At 37.8% G+C, this 6236-nt stretch overlaps 1 protein-coding gene across 3 annotated transcripts in view; it reads right to left on the bottom strand.

Annotated features, from left to right (window-relative positions):
- LOC115219654 (trichohyalin-like) overlaps positions 1-6236 on the bottom strand; it is a 259067-nt gene that overhangs the window by 232523 nt on the left and 20308 nt on the right. The window lies entirely within an intron of this gene.

Below are 6236 nucleotides of genomic sequence, written 5' to 3'. Positions count from 1 at the left end.
GTACCTGAAGCTTGAGATTAAGAATGACGTTGCTCAGGGTCAGATATGAACTCGTGTCAGGTCACTGGGGTCAATTTCTTGGTGAGGGTGGTAGTGGTGAAACCCAGAACATGAATTAATAATTAAAAATACTTCAGACAAAAGATTTATATTCTTCTTTTTCTTAATGCTAACGCTAACCCTAAACACTGGGTGTGCGTATTCTTTACCGTCGCCTGGAGAATATTAATATATATATAGTATATATATATATAATATATATTGTAATCAAATAAGCACCAGGATATCCGTAACGGTAGAAGTGTTGTTTTGTAACGGTTGAAATTAATTTGTAAACAATAGTATGGAACGTCGGAGTGGTATATCAGTTTGTAGGATTGGTTCATCGTTGATTGCCATTATGTAAAGATGAAAGAACAGTGATTGAAGTTGTGAAGAAAATATTTATTTATCGTTACATTGTCAAAAAAAAAAAAACCCAAACCACGACGGCTTGGTATGTATAATTAGTAAATAGAAAAGTATGCGAAGTGAAGATAGATGTCGTAGATTTTTTGTATAGTTTGTGTACACGTTCTCTTAGTAGTGATCCACAGATAGAGATAGAATTATGTTGTTTGAGAAAAGAAATTGAGCCAGTAAAAGTTGTAGAGTCGTGGAAAGTTGTCCCATAGTTGCTGACTATAAACTTCTTTCTCCCACTGACCATTTGTCTATATTGACTGCCCGCTTGTGGCCACTAGATGTCCGTTCACTAACTGATGTCGCTCTCCCTAACTCGGGTTCTTACTAACTCGTTGTCACTAATTGACTTTTGTTTGAGGTTCTTGTTATTAATTCTAGATTTTGGTAAAATAGAAAAGGTTAGAAAGCTCAAGTGGCGAGACATTATTTTGCTTAGCTAAGGCATCTGGCAAACGTAACACTGCACGTCACAGGAAAACTATTGTTTTTACCGTGAGAAAAGTACTGTTGAAAATGTTAATGTAAAATTGGCTATCTAGGATCGAATCTACATCATGCCTGCAAGATCCACTACACACCCACACATGTGTGTATGTATGTATGTAGTTGTTTCATGCAGGCATAGCGTAGATTCGATCTTTTTGATAACTAAATTTCACTTAACAGTTCAACAGCACTTTTCTCACAGTAAAACAATAACTGTTGCACACACACACACACATATATATACATACATGCATATATATACACATATATATACATATACATATACATATATGTAAGTTGTCTAAGAGACCATTAGTCAGGGAGAAAATGCAGTCGTATATCTGTCAGTAGAGTGGCTATATTATCCGAATTTTTATGGTAATAAATAACCATCACGCTGATCTTACTAATCGGTTCACATAAAGAATACAATGGAGTGTAAGGTAACAATCTGATTATATAACTTTACGCTCATCAGATAGCGGATATGGAAGGGAATATGGCGACTACTCTCTATTGTTGGAGGTGGATTAGCACAACCATCAGTGGCTGCTGTGAAAAAGCGTGAAATGAAAAAGGTCCAGGGGATTGGATTAGGAGTTATGTTCCTTGGTTGAGTATACTGTGAAGCTGGCAAGACTTATCTTGAATGGTGAAAGTGTATATTATTAATGTGGTATTCCTGCAGGGGTGGGGTGTGGTATGTGTAGCGGTGTCATAGGTATAATTTTTTCCTGGTGTGTAGGTATATATAGCTGTGTTCATTGGGCTGTTTTGTTTCTGTAAAGGATAAATTGTGGGGTGGGGGCTAATGGCCAAATGCTGGATAGGCTCAGAAAGGACTACACAGGCACCATGAACTCTCTTGGACTGAAATGGTAGATTTCCTTGATGTGACCCTGGACCTGGAATCAGGTGCTTATAGGCCCTTTAGGAACCAAATGAGAAGATGTCTTACATTAACACAGGCTCCTGCTATCCAGCCATAGTGTTCAGGAACCTGGTTAAGGGCATCAGCAGGAGAAATCTCCAGCTTGTCTTCAAGCAAAGAAATCTTTGATGCTGCTGCTCAGTATTACAACCAGGCTCTGGCTGCCAGCAGTTTAAAGAATAGTAGTTACATGCCAGACCCTAGCCCCACCAAAGAAAGTGCCACCAGATAGTACAGTGGTTCACACCCGCCATTCTCTTTAAATGTTAGAACCAGAATAGGTAGATCTTCCTTAGTTTAGCTGATAGACACCTCCCCAGTACCAACAGATTTGTAGGAAGTAAGGTTGGCACTGGATGGGTGGTCTCACAATTCCTTACCTAGTCGTGGAAAAGAAAATAGCGGAAACAAGAATCTCCGAACAAATAACAATATAATTTATTTTGCCGAAATAACATTTCATCTCTGGGCATCGGTAGCCTGGATGCCAGGGAGTGGGTGGAAACAGCAGAGTTGGTTTAAATCACAATTGTGAAGGCATTCTTCACAGATTCGCCGAAGTCATGGGTCGCCTTCATTTGCACCTGGCTCGGTCGGCAGCAGGGGGTGGAAGAGAGAGAATAGCGGTCAGCCTAGCTGCTGCTGATGACTGTGCATGCGCATAAGGGGCTTCTGCAGGCCTTCCGGAAGACTGTAATCCCTGCGCATGCGTGGATTAAAATCCCAAATGGCGTATGGAACCAGGCGTCACTACAGATTTTAACAAAATATTTAATAGACATACACTGAGATTATCCTTTAGCTGTGCACCTAGGGTAACAACGATTTTAGTAGGTAGACCTGAACCAGGTAATAGAAGTTACAGAAAGAATCTAATTAGGAAGAGAATTAACCTAGATGCGATGTAAGTTTGGTTTTTGTACCAGGGAGAAGCACTACTGATGATATCTTTCTAGTTAGGCAATTGTAGTATTTTTGCCAAAGGTTTAGTATATGCCCTACATTCTAGCCATTCTCACAAGCCATCTTCTAACATCCCTCCCTCCATCATTCATCTAACTATAGCACTCAGTCGCTGTAATTGTAATTACATGAGAGCAGAGATGCACATTTTTCACCCCCACACTTTTGTGCAACCAGTTTCCCTTCCCCTAACTAGAAAGAGACCATCAATAGTGTTTTCTCCCTGGCACAAAACCAAACTGCATCTCAATCGAGGTTAATTCTCTTCCTAATTAAATGAGCTATAATTCTTACTGTAACTTTCATAACTTGGCCCAGCACTTTGATATCTCTATAATTACTCTTCTATAAGATATCTCCTTTATTCTCTATCCCCCTCAGCATTCTCAATATCATCCCACATCCATCCCACCCCAATTCCTTTCTGTTCTTGATCCACTCCTACTTCCATCACCTTCCCCTGCCAAACTGATATTCACCATTGATCATGCTCCCTCCCTCTTTTTGCCATTCACTGCATCACTTATATCCCTCTCTATCACTCATCTCACTCTTATACGAACTTATCTGTTTCTTTCTCTCGTCTCTAATCCCATCACATTCACTGTCTTGTAACCTGGGAGAATTTTCCTGACATCTCATCACTACCATCTTCTCTTCTTTTTTCAACTGGGGTACCCAAGTATCTCCTATACTGCTAGGCATGTGTTCCTGTCCCTCTATTAAACTTTAACCTCTCATCACCTAACATAAAGCCACTTCCTTCATTATTACACTCCCTAATTGAGGGGCTTATCTTGTGAGTTACTTAGTTGCCTCAATGGTGCCAGTGCTATGTAAAAAAAAAACACTCAATACTCTCTGTATAGTGGTTGACATTAGGAAGGCAACCAGCTGTAGAAACCATGCCAAAGCAGATATTGGAGCTTGGCACAGTCCTCTAACTTACCAGCTCCTGTTGAGCCATCTGACTATGTTAGCATGGAAGATGGATGAAATGTTAATAATGATGATAATGATAATAATGATGATGATGATGATTATATGTGTGCACACTTTCTCATAGTTACACACCCTCCACACATTCATATTATTATTTCCAGTGGGTTTTTTTTTTTAAATATAGTTTAAAATTTGCTGTTAATCAAGTGAAACAAGTTAGCCAGCTGTTGTTATTCTGTAATTATCATGTTTCCTATTTGGATATTTATGTTACACACTCACATACTGAATAACCAAACAGTGTCCTTATATCAACTAGTATGAGACATTATTTATTGACAGCACTTAATAATTTAGGCTCTTATTGCTTTTGTGCTGTTGATTGCCTCAGTCAGCTCTTATTTAGCAGAACTATCAGAAAAGGCCTCCCCCATCACAAATGTGATTTGACCTATTCCTTTTTTGTTTGTTTCAGATGTAGTTTATTTAGGATCACATATCCAATGTGTCCTTCTCTTTTTCAAGACAGCAAGTTATAACTTGATGTAGTGTTGGTTGTTATTCCTAGTAGTTCATGTGATCACCTAGAGGTCTCCATCATTAGCTTCAGGTAGTTGTCGTTTAATCTTTTTCATCATTGGTCAGTCCTGGTAGAGCATACTTAGGATGAAAAAGATATTCATTTATGACTCATTTACTTGTTTCAGTCATTTTGACTGTGGCCATACTGGAGCACCACCTTAGTCAAGCAAATTGACCCTAGGACTTATTCTTTGTAAGCCTGGTACTTATTCTGTCAGTCCTCTTTTGCTGAAACCGCTAAGTTATGGGGACGTAAACACCTAGCATCAGTTGTCAAGTGATGTTGGACACACACACTCACACCACACACACACACACACACAACACACACACACCACAACACACACACCACCACACACACACACAAACATATACACACACATGCATATATATAATATATATATATTATATATATATAGCAACAGGCTTCTTTCAGTTTTCCATCTACTAAATCTGCTCACAAGGCTTTTTGTGGCCCGAGGCTATAGTAGAAGACACTTGTCCAAGGTGCCATGCAGTGGGACTGAACCTGAAACCATGTGGTTGGTAAGCAAGCTATTTACCACACAGCCACTCCTGTATTTGACTGTATATTTTTTTATATGAGACATGCAACTGTTCTAGGAGGTGATATTTGCACACTTAATGATATTTGCACATATAATCTTGTATATAAACTGTGTTAAAGTACTATCAGATCTATTGCTTAACCCCTTTAGCATTTAAACCAGCCCATATCTAGCCAAAATATTCTACATGTTTTAGGTTCAAACTGGTCAGATCTAGCTTCTCATATCTACTATACAATATCATTCTAAAGATAAAAAGTCATGTCATCAAAATCTCAAGGTTACAAGATATTACATGATTAATTCAAAACAGTGGAATAAATAAGCATTACATTTGACAGAGTATTCTGAATGCTAGAGAGTTAATGCATGTTAGTGAAATATAAATGTAGTAGTTTTCTTTCCTGTATATTTGGATCCAATGCTTGTTGAATCAAACTGATCAGGTTGGCATACAATTCCTATTGGCATATAATAGAGTAAATGACATTTTTCTTCATTTACATTTGATATGTGGCTTCAAAAACACAATTAGTCATTCATTCAACAGGTATACCTATCTAAGGGAACACTTATTGATGATGCTGTAATTAGACCAAATGAATCTACTGGTTTCCTCCTCCACACCCATCATGACTTTCATATGAAGAATTATCTTCTCAGAGGTTTTTAAGATCAGTTATTTCACTAATAGATGTTTTAAATTTTGGGCAACATGCCAATATGTTTAACAACTCTATTTCCCTGACTTTTAACAACTCTATTTCCCTGACTTTTAACAACTCTATTTCCCTACACAATTATGCTTAACAACTCTATTTCCCTGCATTATATATTAACAATATTTTGGAAATTTGGACTTAACTTTTTGCATGTGGCCATATAATTGCATGCGAGAAAGATAAAGTAATGGATATACCTCTGCTCTTCACGAGTTTGATGCAGTTATGACACACTTCGGTTTATTATAAAAAGGGCTTCCATTTTAGAAGTTTCTGACAAAGTAGAACTTTTCTTTATTACTTATAGATTCACCATAGTTTTTCTGAAATGTGAGTGAAGCATGCACGGTTGGTGGTTGTCCTGTTGAAAGTTTATTATTCTCTAAGCATATATATAATATATATACATATATATATATATATATATATATATATATATATATATAGATATATATAAAGACCCCCTTCGGTCATGAATGACCATGGGATTGCACCTACGAAAGTTACCCTCCTAGACACAAGTCCGGGCAAGGTGTTTTATGGGGAGAGACCAGCAATTCGCCCATATGCAAGACC

The sequence above is a fragment of the Octopus sinensis genome, linkage group LG15 (genome assembly GCF_006345805.1).
Source record: "Octopus sinensis linkage group LG15, ASM634580v1, whole genome shotgun sequence".
Lineage (NCBI taxonomy): Eukaryota > Metazoa > Mollusca > Cephalopoda > Octopoda > Octopodidae > Octopus > Octopus sinensis.
This window is presented reverse-complemented; position numbering and strand designations above follow the sequence as displayed.